General features: G+C 38.2%; 1 protein-coding gene across 1 annotated transcript in view; it reads right to left on the bottom strand.

The window, feature by feature from the left end:
* RARB (retinoic acid receptor beta) overlaps positions 1-14988 on the bottom strand; it is a 531514-nt gene extending 516526 nt beyond the window's left edge. Inside the window, exon 1 of the mRNA XM_081071630.1 lies at positions 14818-14988. The gene's annotated coding sequence lies outside the window, so the exon portion shown is untranslated. The remainder of the gene's footprint in view (positions 1-14817) is intronic.
* Positions 14989-15436: the final 448 nt, after the last annotated feature.

Raw genomic sequence — 15436 nt, 5'->3', positions numbered from 1 at the left:
ATTGGGGTCACTTAAGCTATGGTGGGAGGAGTCAAAATGATATAGCTGGATTTACTTATGGAGAGTCAAAGCGCCTTGGGCTGGTCAAAATTGATAATATTTTCATGCTGCTGTTTGTTTTCACTCTATGTGCTGGTCCACTGACTTCTTGAAATGGCTTGCAGTTTATATTCATGTGCATTTAGTCTAAAAGTACTAAATCTATTTCATCTATGAGCAGAAAAAAAAAATATCTCCCTCTTCTTGGAATAACTAACAGCATATAGAGGAATAAATGGCTTTTAGCAATTTTAGATTGCATCAAGAGGGAGGCTATGGAAACTAGGCTCATTTTATCTGCAATGTCTAAACATTACAGTAGATGAATTCTTCATACCAATTTGGGATTATCAACAGATCCTATTAAGGAATTTCCCATTATGCCTGGTTCAGGGGGAAAATAATGTTTTACACAATAAATGAGGGAGGGTGTCAACCAGCCCTTCCACTCTGAAAACTAAACGATTTAGTTTATTTAATTTATTTCACAGTTTTTTTAACAAGTTATAAAGATACACTCTCCCTGTGAAGGATTGTTTCTGGAAAGTGCAAAGTATCACACCTCTCCATGAATCACACTGTAATGATAAGAAATTTAGAATGAGCCAAAGACAAACAAATAAAACAAAACAAACAAACAAACAAAAGCCCATGAATGTTAAATTCTTTGTGTAAGCTACTGTGGTCAGTATTAAAGGACATTTTTGAGGCAAAGTCACATCATCATATGCATTTTTCTTTTCCTTTCAGAAATTCAATTCTTCAGCATGCTTTGTAGAAGAAGCCATTTTCTTATACACACACTTTCAAGCTGGATTTTTTAAGACAACAGAATACAAAATGTGGAAAGGTCCTGACTTTAAATCTGTTTATATATAAACAAGGCTCTTTCCCTGAATATGTCACACTCACAGAGAAATGTAAAAAAGAAGTAGAGATGCTCTTATCTTTTAGAAACTCCATAAAGTCAAATAGAAAACAGTAGTATAGAAAAAGTTAGGGAAATATAACCAAAGTAGATGGGGAAGTGACGGTTTTGTTTGCATAACTATTCCTATAATAATATCTAATTAAAAAATAAAGCAAACCTAATAAAATCTAATTTAACTCAAAATTGATTAAAAACTTGAAGGTAAGACATGATATCATAAAATTCCTAGCAGAAAACATAGGTGGTAAGCTCCTTGTCATCAATGTTGGCATAATTTTTTGGATCTGACTGCTAAAGAAAAGGCAAAAGCAATAATAAAGAAGACAGACTACATAAAATTTAAAAAGCTTCTGCAAAACAAAGAAAATCATCAAAAAGACAAAAAAGCAACCTACTGAACAAAAGACAATCTTTGAAAATAATATATCTGACAAGTAATTAATATCCAAAAATATAAAGAACTCATGCAACTCAATAGAAAAAAAATTTAATGGGATAGGACTTGAATAAGCATTTTTCCAAAGACAATACACAGATTGATGGCCAACAGGCACATGAAAAAATGCTCAACATCACTATTAATCAGGGAAATGTCAATCAAAGCCACGAGATATCATGTCACACCTGTTAGAATGGCTATCATCAAAAAAGACAATAAATAACAAGTGTTAGTGAAGATATAGAGAAAAGGGAAGCCTTATACGCTGCTGCTAGGATTGTAAATTGATGCAGCCACTATGGAAACCAGTAGAGAGTTTCCTCAAAAATTTACAAATAGAACTACCTTATGATCCAGCAATTCCACTTCTGGGTATTTATCCAAAGAAAACAAAAACACTAACTTGGAAAGATATATACACCTGAATTTTCTTTACAGCATTATTTACACTAGTCAATGTATGAATACAGCCTAAGCTCCCATTGCTGGATGAATATATAAGAAGGTGTGGTATACATATACAATGAATATTACTCAGCCACAAAAAAGAATGGAATATTGCCATTTGTAAGAACATGGAATGAACCTTGAGGGTATTAAGCTAAGTGAAATAAGCCTGACCGAGAAAGGCAAATAATATTTGATTTCCTTTATATGTGGAATAATAAACAAGAAAACAAATCAAACCAAACAATCAAAAAAGCAAAGCTCATAAACATAGAGAAGACATTGGTGGTTGCTAGAGGAAATAGGGGTAGAGAGGATGGGACAAATGAGCGAAAGGGGTTAAAAGGTACAAACTTCCAGGTATAAAATAAATGAGTCATGCAGATGTTACATACAGCATGTTCACTACAGGTAATAATACCTGCACTGCATATTTAAAAGTTACTAAAAGCGTAAATCTTAAAAGTTCTCATCACAAGAAAAAAAGTGTAACTATGTATGGTGATGGATATCAACTAGACTTACTGTGGTGACCATTTCATAGTGTATATAAATGTTGAATCATTATGTTAAACACCGAAAACTAATATAATTTTGTATGTCAATTGTATCGTGATAAAACCATAAATACAGAAAAAAAAAAGAGTGAATTAGTGAATAACGAACTATCCCACAGTTTAGTGGCTTAAAATAGTAACTGTTTTATTGCTCACAAGTCTGTGGGTCAGAAATTTGGGCAGGGCTCAGGGGCGTTAGACCATCTCCACTCACTTAGCTGAATCTTGGCATCTGGGCTCAATTGAAAGATTGAAAAGAGACCCTTACATACCTGGGGAATTAGTACTGGCTGTCAGTTGGGGAGCTAAGTGCTATTCCCATTCTGTTCACATTCTCTTATCCTCCAGGTGGCCTCTGTCCAGGTGGCCTCTCTTTCCACACGGAGAGCCTTAATTTCCTTACATGAAGGTTCAAGGGAGAAAAAGAATGAAAGCAGAAGCTTCCAAGAAAGACTCATGAGAACTGGGCCCAGAATTGGTATCACACAATTCTGGCACATTCTATTTGTCCAAACAAGTAAAAGACCAGTGCTCTTTCCAGGGGTGGGGAAACAGACTCCATCTCTAGATGGAAAAAGAGACAAGGTTCTATTACAAAGTATATGTGGAATAGGAAGCCATCTTTGGGAGAAAATATGCCATATAAAGATCTAAGTTACACAATAACCAGGAAATATGTGCTCTGTTTCTGCTTGAGTTGCTAGGAGACAAAATGTAAGTCTCGAATTACTGGCTGCCATCTTGTCACGAGTTGAGAATCTGCCTCAGAATGGAGTCAACTCAGGGCTGAGAGGCAACGTTTGACAAAGTCCTGAAAATATTATTTAAGCACTTGAATATACCATTCCTGAATCTACTACTATCCTGGACTTTTCAATGTTTTGAATCAAAGTATTCCAATTTACGTTTAAGCCAGTTTTAGTTGTGTTCTTGTTACCTCTAATCAAAACAATCCTGAATAACACAGACAGGCTCTGTCACCAGAGAAGAGGAACTAACTCAGTTCCCTGTACCACCTCCCCACCTGAACCCTGGAGCCTTGAATAAGAGAAAACTGTTTGACAGCATTTGGTTTTCCTTTTCTCCAGCCCTTCTCCATGAAGCACCATTTAGCAAGTGTCTTCAGGCTATAGGTTGTACTGTGCTTGCTTATCCTAGCCTAGAACTGGATGACTATTTACCTAAAATGGTTGACTCTGATATTGTTGATGAGATGAGGGCAAATTGTAATTAAGGGCCCAAGTCAGAGGACTAGGCGCATGAAGCAGACCCAAGCATGAAGGTCTTCATGGCAGAGCAATTATCGAAACAGGAAAATTAATCACAAAGTCAGAAGACGAGATGGTCAGGAATAATGAGGAGAACATAGCACATTAGTACAATGGGTTCAGCATCAACGCAGTGAACCCAAAAACAGGTCCTAGAAACTCATGTGATGGGAACAGACACGGCCTAGGCACATGCCAGCTAGGTTAAAGGAACCACATAGGACCAAATGCATCTTTCATCTTGGCCATTTTAGGGAGACAAAAGTAGTTTCCAGGTTGACCTAAGGATCTAAGATAGTTCTGAGACTCTTAAGCAAATTAAACTCTGGTCTTCATGGCAAAGTTTTTCTTACACTCTGACTTGACTCCAGATCTTATGTAACCACCTGGTCATTTCCTCAAGACAATACTGTTTACAATGTGCTGCGTAAGTCTATGTTGATTCCAGTGTACTGGGACTTGAGCAAAACTCATCAATCAGATCTGCAACAGTAAATGGTCTGTGCCATATCAAACAGTTTGCTGAGACCCCTTACATCCCCGTACACCAATTATTTTATTTGTCTGGTCCAATTAGGTCTCAACCTGAGGAAGACATCAAGGGGATTCTTAATAGCAGGTATTATTTTTATTTATGAATCCTAATTATGTACCAGAAACTGTACCAGGTACCTTACATTCAATCTCTTGTTTGATCTATGGAATTGACCTCATCATTATTCTCACTTTCCAGGTGTACCCATCATTTTGTTTATGCACAATAGAGTCCCCAAATAATCAAATTATTCCACGTTATGACCACAGACTTTCTACATCACTATTGGTGTAGATTACTTTTTCCCTGGATATGAGATAAAGTGTCTCATTTTTCCTCCTACCTAAAGAGAAAGAACTCTAAATCACCTCTTACATTTAAAAGCTCATTCATTAGAAAGTCAAAATATACCAACCTGCAGAAGCAATGATACAGGACATTTTCCTTTTCAGAACTTTTATGTGTAATAAGACAGTTAAAATTGAAATAAGTGTATCATTCACGTTTCTAACATGTAGATGTGAGGAGCTAACAGTCCTGTACAACGCAGAGCCCTTCGTTATAGGGCATTTCAGAACCTGGCTGAATATCTGAATTCATGCAGAGCTTGTTAAAAAAGCTCCCTTTATTGCCCTACACTAGACCTTCTGAATCAAAACATCTGGGTGTGGGACCAAGGAATAGCCTTTTTGAATGCTTCCTAGGTGATTCAGCTTGTCAGCTAGATTTGTGAACCACTTTCTTATCAATTAGAAACAAACTGCTTTGAAAGCAAAGTGGATTTCCTACATATTGGTAATATTTTAGGATATTAATACAAGCTTGGAATATTAAACATATGCATTAAGACACTTTTGAAGTGCCTTTGATTTCCTGTTCAGAATTTAGCTTGGAGGATTTAATCCAGAGACATGGAGACGTGCAGACATTTACTCTGTCCAAGTCGGAAACTAAATGAAGCTTAATTATTATTTTCTCCACTGACATTAAATTTGCGTGTTATCTTGGAAATATTTGTCACTGCTTCTCAGTGTAGGATTTCCAATCCAGCTGGGGTGATGTCAGTCTTCCTTGTCCAATTAGCATTGGAGCCTCCTGTGTCCTTTACTTGGAATGAATGGCACTCATTCTCCCTAAAATGCTGCCTCTTTTCTCTAGGTACTGGATCATGAGTCAATGCTCTGACCGACTCCACCATGCCTTACTTATTACACTCATATCTTGAAGTCATACGGTTGCTTATATTTTGCCTTCGATAGACTTGATTCCTAGGTTTGGGGCTGGTTTTCTATGTAGGTTATACAGTCCACCAAGGACACACCAGTTTCTTTGACATTGTTTTCATGTTTGAAGCACTAATTTCCAGAACAGGTATAAGAGATTGTTAGTAAGTATGCAGATGAATAGATGGATGGAAGAGTGACCTGGATTTTAATGTTCAGTTGGATTTTCTGTAAACTGCTAACATTTCATTAGTCAATCTAAGACCAAGTAAAGAAAATTGTGCACCTGACCTCTTTGAGCCTCAGTTTCCTCACCTATAAAATGGAAAAAGAAGAGAATTCTTAAGGTCCTTTCTAATCTAATATTAAGCAAATATAGCTGAAATTGGAAGGAGAAATCCCATAATGTTTGGCTTTACTGTTAAAAAAAGTTTTAAATACACACTAATAAAAAAATTGTCAATGATATATACACAGCTCATTCCCTCACCTCCCTCAGGTTTTCAAATGTTACCCTCTCATTGGTATCTTCTCTGAATACTCCATTTAAAAGTGCAACCTCTCCCCTACCTTCTCCTCACCTTTATTTTTCTCCATGGCACTATCACCATCTGATATTATATCATTTACTTGTTTATTCTGCTTACTGCTTTTCCCTTCACTAGAATGTAAGTTCTGTGAAGGCAGGGATTTTTGTCTTGTTTATTTACTTCTTTATTCCTAGCACCTAGCCAGGTACATTGTAAGTATTCATTAAATATTTGTTGACTGAGGGAATCAACAAAAAGGAACGAAATCGATATGTTAACTTGATTCAATTCAAGAAAGAAACAAAACCACTATTTTAAGTGGGTGCAACTCATGCTTAGAACTGGGAAGAATGTAAAAATGATAGAAAGCCTTGATCTTGGTAGCCACACATTAAGAAAAAGAGAAGTCTGGAGGAGAAATAGATATAATTAGAAAGACAATAATAAAAGGCAGCGTTGCATAAATATCAAGCAGCTCCACAAGCAGTATTGTATGAATTGAAAGGAAGGGGTGATTTAATTCTAAGCAGAGAAGGACTAGGGAAGGGTCACAGGAGTAGGCCCTAGAAGAATTGTGACTCTCTGCAAATCACAAAACTTCCCTGAGTATAATTTTGTTCTTCTAGAACAGGACATAATAAACTTCCCTCACATAGATACTCTGAGAGTTGAATGAAAATGCCCACCTCAGTGCAACCAGTGGAAGATTCTTCAATGTTAGTTGAACCTGAATCTCTACAGTAATTTGTTACTCTGAAAACAAGAGTGTCAAATATAATGGTGGACATAGATTTAAAGTGGTAGCAATAAATATTACATTATATAGTTAAAAGTCTATGTGCAAAAAAAGACCATAAATTTCAAGCCTGACATACTTACGTATCAGGTGAATTGTATATTATACTTATGCAAATAGTCTTTTTAAATCTTGTGCGTGCATAGTAATAAAACTGACTGTCATAGCAATTCTTTAATATCTGATTTAATTAACTTAAAAAATTCTTATTTGTGCTCGTTTAAACAGAGAAGAGAAAAGAATGCTTAAGTTTGGGGAAGGCATGGAATCACTGTAGGGGAGGCTGTTATTTAAGATACACAATAGAATCTGATGGAATATGGAAGTAAAACTTATCAGATGTGATTCTTAAGGTTTTCTTTAGTTCCTCTGTCCTTTGGCCCTCAGTATTGGAACCTTATTTTACAAGAGGGAAAAAGGGGTGAGGAAAAACCTTTACCTGAACTAAGGTCATAAACAACAATTCACCAAAGGTCATGACCCAGCACTTTAGACTGGCAGAAGGTAAGAGGGGCTACTAGAATCAAACAGCCTGGCTTTTATAAACTAAGACACAGCTCTGACGTCAGTGCTGTCCCTGAACTGAACTGCTTAAAGGTTCAAATTGGGTTCAGTTAAATTATCCCTTCCTTCCTGCTTGTCTCTTTTCCACTGCTTCCCCTAACCCCGACACCACAGCCATTCCACTCTGACCTTTACCAGACAGAAGAAAGCAAACAAGCATATTTCCCATCCCCCTTCTAAGCCTTCTGGAACAAAGCTTATCCCAACTCACAATCCCAGAAGCTGGCAAGAGAGAGCTGGTGAAGAAAGGTCAGCTGTGGTAGGGTTGTGTGGGGATCTCTTCGAGATTCAAGCTGTGGAATGCCTAAAACTTCTAGGGTGTTGCCAGCAGTGAACCCACAGAAAGTGTGAATGAGGACTTCCCTCCTGCCAATCAAAAGACTGCTATTCCTAATGAGATAACCTGAAACTAAAGATCTTAAAACCTCTCTGAAGTTAGAGCTGCTAACTAGAGACACAATATTTGAATTTTTGTGTTGATAATAATTACGTATTTTTATTTGTGAGAATGATTGCAGGGTAAGAGAAAGAGAGACTGAAGGTTATGATTATTTTAAGTACAATTGTGGATGTGGTAAGTTATTGGAATATTTTCAGTGTGAAAAAATTAAATATATAATTAGTCTAAAAGAGAGAATTGCTCAGTCACAAAATTATGGACCCAAGTAGATAAGTTATCTTCTGTCAATTATTCTATCCCTCACCCACACACTCATGGTCTTTCCCTTCTTAGAGTCATAGAATTTTAGAGATACTATTTTGTAATTAGCCAAATACACCCAGAGTTAAGTTATTTGCTCAAGGATACCAGATTGTGGCAAAGCCTTTATCTGATTTCCTGATCCCTATTATCAGGAACATATTAACAGGTCTACCTGTCTTTGGGCAGGTAGATTTCATTTCATTACTTTTAACTCCAAAGTAAATTCAAGATTGCCCAAAATATCAGTTCTTTTGAAAACCAATGAAGAAGATACTACTTGCTATAATTAGGATTTGACTCTAAATATTATTTTTTACGAGCATAAGTTCCATGTAATGAAACCCTGGAATTGATAAGTAAGAATTTGGAAAGCATACAAGGGAGGAAGGCCAGGACTCACATGACCAAACTATTTCCCACTGGCTACATTAAATTGCGAGTGCCCATATCCAATGCCTGGAGAGGCAGGCTTTGACAGATGTATGAATCAGACAAGGTTGAAGAGATAAAGAGGGCTGTTTCTGGAAATGGTTGACTTACTTACAGAAGACCAAAGTTTTGTTGCCAAGATCTCAAAATAGTGATGAGGAGGATGAGGATGATGTTGATCTTGTTCCAAGACATTAGAGAAGTACCCAGGTGGCCAGGACTCGAGGAAGGAACTTCCTCCAAGAAGGAACCTCACTGAGGCAAACCTATACCAATTTCCCCCTCAAATACTCTTTTTTTTTTTTTTTTAATTAATTTTATTGGGGTGACAATTGTTAGTAAATTTACATAGATTTCAGGTGTACAATTCTGTATTACATCGTCTATAAATCCCATTGTGTGTTCACCACCCAGAGTCAGTTCTCCTTCCATCACCATATATTTGATCTCCTTTACCCTCATCACCCACCCCCCACCCCCTTACCCTCTGGTAACCACTAAATTATTGTCTGTGTCTATGAGTTTTTGTTTCTCATTTGTTTGTCTTGTTCTTTTTGGTTTATATACCACATATCAGTGAAATCATAGGGTTCTCTGCTTTTTCTGTCTGACTTATTTCACTTAGCATTATTCTCTCGAGATCCATCCATGTTGTCACAAATGCTCCTATATCATCTTTCCTTAACGCCGAATAGTATTCCATTGTGTATATGTACCACAACTTCTTTATCCATTCATCCATCGAAGGACATTTTGGTTGTTTCCATGTCTTGGCCACCGTAAACAAAGCTGCAATGAACATTGGAGTACACGTGTCTCTGTAGAGAAATGCTTTTATATTTTTGGGGTAGATACCCAGGAGAGCGATTGCTGGGTCATATGGTAATTCTATTCGTAATTTCTTGAGGAACCTCCACACTGCCTTCCATAGCGGCTGCACCAGTCTGCATTCCCACCAACAGTGTATGAGAGTTCCTTTTTCTCCACAGCCTCTCCAACACTTGTTACTATTTGTTTTGTTGATGAAAGCCATTCTGACTGGGGTGAGGTGATATCTCATTGTGGTTTTCATTTGCATTTCTCTGATGATTAGGGATGTTGAGCATTTTTTCATATGTCTATTTGCCATTTGTATATCCTCTTTGGAGAAATGTCTCTTCAGGTCCTCTGTCCATTTTTCAATTGGGTTGTTTGTTTTTTTGTTGTTGAGTTTCATGAGTTCCTTGTATATTTTGGATATTAGCCCCTTATCAGAGGAACTGTTTGCGAAAATCTTCTCCCATTCAGTTGGTTGCCTCATTATTTTGTCAATAGTTTCTTTTGCTGTGCAGAAGCTTTTCAGTTTCATATAATCCCATTTGTTTATTTTAGTTTTTACTTCCATTGCCTTTGGAGTCAAATTCATAAAATGCTCTTTGAACCCAAGGTCCATAAGTTTAGTACCTATGTTTTCTTCAATGCAGTTTATTGTGTCAGGTCTTATGCTTAAGTCTTTGATCCATTTTGAATTAATTTTGGTACATGGTGACAGATAGCAGTCCAGTTTCATTCTTTTGCACGTGGCTATCCAATTCTGCCAGCACCATTTATTGAAGAGGCTGTCTTTTCTCCATTGTATGTTTTTAGCTTCTTTGTCAAAAATTATCTGTCCATATTTATGTGGTTTTATTTCTGGGTTCTCAATTCTATTCCATTGGTCTATGAGTCTGTTTTTCCGCCAATACCAAGCTGTTTTGATTATTGTAGCCCTGTAGTACAAGGAAAAATCAGGGAGTGTGATACCTCCAGTATTGTTCTTTTTTTTTAATATTGCTTTGGCTATTCGGGGTCTTTTGTGGTTCCAAACAAATCTGATGATTTTTTGTTCTATTTCTTTAAAAAATGCCATTGGGATTTTAATGGGGATTGCATTAAATCTGTATATGGCTTTGGGTAATATGGCCATTTTAACGATGTTGATTCTTCCAATCCATGAGCACGGAATGTCTTTCCATTTCTTTGTGTCTTCTTCAATTTCTTTCAAAAATGTCTTATAGTTTTCAGCATATAAATCCTTCACATCCTTGGTTAAGTTTATTCCTAGGTATTTTATTCTTTTTGCTGCAATTGCAAAAGGAATTGTTTTTTCTATCTCTTTTTCTGAGATTTCATTGTTGGTATATAGGAAAGCAATGGACTTTTGTACGTTGATTTTGTAGCCAGCAACTTTACTATATTCATTGATTGTTTCTAATAGCTTTTTGGTGGAGTCTTTAGGGTTTTCTATGTATAGCATCATGTCATCTGCAAAGAGTGACAATTTAACTTCTTCATTCCCAATTTGGATGCCTTTTATTTCTTTCTCTTGCCTGATAGCTCTGGCGAGGACTTCCAACACTATGTTGAAAAGCAGAGGTGATAGGGGACAACCTTGTCGTGTTCCTGAACGTAGAGCAAAGGGCTTCAGCTTTTCACCATTAATTATGAGGTTAGCTGAGGGCTTGTCGTATATGGCCTTTATTATGTTGAGGTATTTTCCTTCTATACCAATTTTAGTAAGTGTTTTAATCATAAATGGATGTTGTATCTTATCAAATGCTTTTTCTGCATCAATTGATAGAATCATATGGTTTTTGTCCTTTATTTTGTTTATGTGATGTATCACATTGATGGATTTGCGAATGTTGAACCATCCTTGTGCCCCGGGGATGAACCCCACTTGGTCGTGATGAATAATCTTTTTAATGCATTGTTGTATTCGATTTGCTAGAATTTTGTTTAGGATTTTAGCATCTGTATTCATCAGAGATATAGGTCTGTAGTTTTCTTTTTTTGTGTTGTCCTTACCAGGTTTTGGTATCAGGGTAATGTTGGCCTCATAAAATGAGTTAGGGAGTACTGACTCTTCTTCAATTTTTTGGAAGAGTTTGAGCAGGATTGGTATTAGATCCTCTTTGAAGGTTTGGTAGAATTCACTGGTGAAGCCATCTGGTCCAGGAGTTTTGCTTTTGGGAAGGTTTTTGATGACTGATTCAATTTCGTTACTGGTGATCGGCCTGTTTAGATTTTCCACTTCTTCTTGGTTCAGCCTTGGAAGGCTATATGTTTCTAAGAACTTGTCCATTTCTTCTAAGTTATTAAATTTGGTGGCATATAGTCCTTCATAGTATTCTTGGATAATCCTTTGTATTTCTGTGGTGTCCGTGATAACTTCCCCTTTTTCATTTCTGATTTTGTTAATTAGTGTCTTCTCTCTTTTTATCTTAGTGAGTCTAGCCAAGGGTTTGTCGATTTTGTTAATCTTTTCAAAGAACCAGCTTTTTGTCACATTAATTTTTTCTATTGTCTTTTTGTTCTCTATTTCATTTAGTTCTGCTCTGATTTTTGTTATTTCCTTTCTTCTGCTGACCTTGGGTTTCGCTTGTTCTTCTTTTTCTAGTTTTTTAAGGTGTAACATGAGGTTATTTATTTGGGATTTTTCTTGTTTCTTGAGATAGGCCTGTAATGATATAAATTTCCCTCTTAAAACTGCTTTCGCGGCATCCCAAAAATTTTGGTAGGATGTATTTTCATTGTCATTTGTTTCTATGTATCTTTTGAGCTCTCCTCTAATTTCTTCTTTGACCCAGTCGTTCTTTAAAAGTATGTTGTTTAATCTCCATGTATTTGTGTTTTTTCCTGCTTTCTTTTTGCAGTTGATATCCAATTTCAAAGCTTTGTGATCAGAGAATATGCTTGGTATGATTTCAATCTTCTTAAATTTGCTGAGGCTGATTTTGTGTCCCAATATATGGTCTATCCTTGAGAATGTTCCATGTACACTAGAAAAGAATGTATAGTCTGATGTTTTAGGATGAAGTGCTCTATATATGTCAATTATGTCCAATTCATCTAATGTGTCATTTAGGGCTGCGATTTCGTTATTTATCTTCTGTTTGGATGATCTATCCATAGCTGTCAATGATGTATTTAAGTCCCCTAGTATAATTGTGTTTTGGTCAATTTCTCCCTTTAGTTCTGTTAGTAGTTGCTTGGTATATTTCGGTGCTCCCTGATTGGGGGCATAAATATTGATGACTGTTATGTCTTCTTGTTGTATAGTCCCCTTTACCATTATGAAATGTCCATCTTTGTCTCTTGTTATCTTTTTCACCCTGAAGTCTGTTTCATCGGAAATCATTATGGCTACACCTGATTTTTTCTGGGTACCATTTGCTTGAAGTGTCAATTTCCACCCTTTCACTTTGAGTCTATGCTTGTCCTTGTAGCTGAGATGTGTCTCTTGTAGGCAGCATATGGTTGGGTTTAGTTTTTTGATCCAATCTGCTACTCTGTGTCTCTTTATTGGTGAGTTCAGTCCATTTACATTTAGGGTGATTATTGATATGTGAGGATTTCCTGTCATTCTGTCTTTAGTTTTCTGGTAAGGCTGTGTCTCCATTGTTTCTTTGCCTTTTTGTTGTTGTCTGTTATTTCTGTGTGGTAGTATTCTATGATGTTTTCCTCTGTTTCTTCTTTTATTACAGTATATATTTCAGATTTGGATGTTTTTTGAGTGGTTACCCTTGAGTTTATGTAAAAGAAAGTTTGATATTTAGAGTATTCCAGTTTCTTCAGTCCGCTTACTTTCTCTATTCCCATATTCCAGTTCAGGCCTTTATGCTCCCCCTTTTTATGTTTCGGTTGCCACAAGTTGTCCCTGTTGATGGTGGTCTAATAGCCTCCTTTAGTATTTCTTGTAGTGCAGGTCGTGTATTAGAAAATTCCCTCAGCTTCTGGATGTCTGGAAAGGTCTTTATTCCTCCTTCATATCTAAAGGAGATCTTTGCTGGATATATTATTCTTGGCTCATGATTTCTCTCTTTCAATAGTTTGAATATTTGGTTCCATTCCCTCCTAGCTTGTAGAGTTTCTGCTGAAAAATCTGATGATAATCTAATGGGCTTTCCTTTGTAAGTTACCGTCTTCTTTTCCCTGGCTGCCTTGAGGATTCTTTCTTTATCATTGATTTTAGACAGCTTCAATACAATGTGCCTTGGTGAAGGCCTGTTGGGATTGAGGTAATTAGGTGTTCTATTTGCTTCTTGGATTCGAGGATCCAGTTCTGTCCACAAGTTTGGGAAGTTCTCATCGACGATTTGTTTGAATATATTCTCTGTTCCCTTCCCTCTTTCTTCTCCTTCTGGTATGCCCATTATTCTTATATTGCTCTTTCTGATGGAGTCAGAAAGTTCTTGTAGAGTTGTTTCATTTCTTTTAAGTCTCAAGTCTCTTTCTTCTTCCCTCTGTGTAAATTCCAGGTTCCTATCTTCGATGTCACTGATTCTTTCCTCCATCTGGTCAACTCTACTACCTAAGCTGGATATTTTATTGTTAATTTCTTCTATTGAGTTCTTAATCTCCAGAAATTCTATTTGGTTCTTTTTCAAGATTTCAATCTCTTTTGTAAAATGCTCATGGTGTTCTTTGATTGTGTTTCTGAGTTCATTAAACTGCCTTTCTGTGTTTTCTTGCATCTCGTTCAGTTTTTTCAGAATTGCGATCTTGAATTCTCTGTCATTTAAATCACAAAGGTCCATATCTCTAAGTTCCTTTTCTGGAGACTTTTCACTTTCTTTCTGAGCTATCTTGTTGCCTTGGTTATTCATGGCAATCACTGATTTACTATTTCTCTTCCTAGACATCTACAGGAGTGTCTTCTGCAACAGGTTGATAGGTATGCGAAGAGCTTTTGGAGTTCCAAAGCTCTTTCTGCACCAGATTCAGAGCCCGTTTGTTTCAGCAGTTCTGTTTACTCCTGCAGGGATCCGCCCAGATAGGTGGGGCCAGGGGCGGGCTGAGTTGTGAGAGGTGGCCCAGAGCAATGGCGGCGACCACCACCACAGCCAGTCCTGCTTCCACAGCTCCCTCCCCTTTGCCAGAACTAGTTGAGCTGCGAATCTGTGTCTGCGGTCCACAGTTCTCAGAGCAGCAAATATTCTGTCCTTTGATCCGACACTGCTACTTTATCGCTTCTAGCACGGGACAGGTGGGGGCGGGGCGAGCTCTGGGAGGGTAGGGAGGGGGCGGCTAGTCTCCGTGCCTAAGGCTTCCGTTCTCCGCTCGGCAGTGAGGGCTTAAACCACCGATTTCAGCCCTCTTCCCTCAGTCTTTGCTCCGAGGTCTGCCGTGAGCGAGCGTTGTGTTCAGCGGTTTTGTATGCTGCCCCCTCAGCCCTGTGGGCCGTAAGCGGAGCCCTAGCAGTCCGAGTCCTTCCCTCTCCCGCAGCTGCGGAAGATCGGGCTCTGAGCACTGAGCTAGGTCTGTGTCCTGCGCCCGCGCGGCTCCGTCTCCGCACTTCTCCTCTCCCTCCTCCCCCGCTCGCGCGATTCACCCACCTGGAGGTGAATTCAGTAGTCGGCCTCTTCGTCTTGCCTGTCTGCTGTGCAAGGAGTCCTTTGTGGAGTTATTGTTGTCCGATTCGTTGTAAATTCCAGGGGAGCGTTACAGAGGCTCACCTCACGCCGCCATTTTTTTCAGTCTCTCCCCCCTCAAATACTCTTGAGGAGCTGAAAATGGGAAGAAGGCAGCTACTCAGAGACACCACCTGAGGAGAGCTTTCACCATTCACAAGATTGATGCAGGAGTCAGAGCTGCTAAGACAGTTAGGACTTGAGAGTCCAAACTCCTATAGCAAAGCAGGAACAAAACAAACCTATGGTGATACAACTCGGGTCAGAGAGGCACAAGGTGGGTGTCGTGCAGGGGACCCTGCTCGCTGCGCCATTTGTCGTGCAGGGCGTCCGGCGGGGTCTCTGGTCCTGCTCCCTACATAAGAACGCAGGACATGGTGAGGCCAAAAAGGAACACCCACAGAGCCATAAGTAGGGGAGTCATATCACTATATTCTCACCGGCGGCATCTGCCTCTCTGCAATCCGCTCTTGCTAGTTCCCATCTTCTCTCTGCTAGCGTAGCCACAGCAGTTATATTACTGGCCAATGGCTTATGGGTTACA

Source organism: Rhinolophus hipposideros (genome assembly GCF_964194185.1).
Source record: "Rhinolophus hipposideros genome assembly, chromosome: 14".
Lineage (NCBI taxonomy): Eukaryota > Metazoa > Chordata > Mammalia > Chiroptera > Rhinolophidae > Rhinolophus > Rhinolophus hipposideros.
This window is presented reverse-complemented; position numbering and strand designations above follow the sequence as displayed.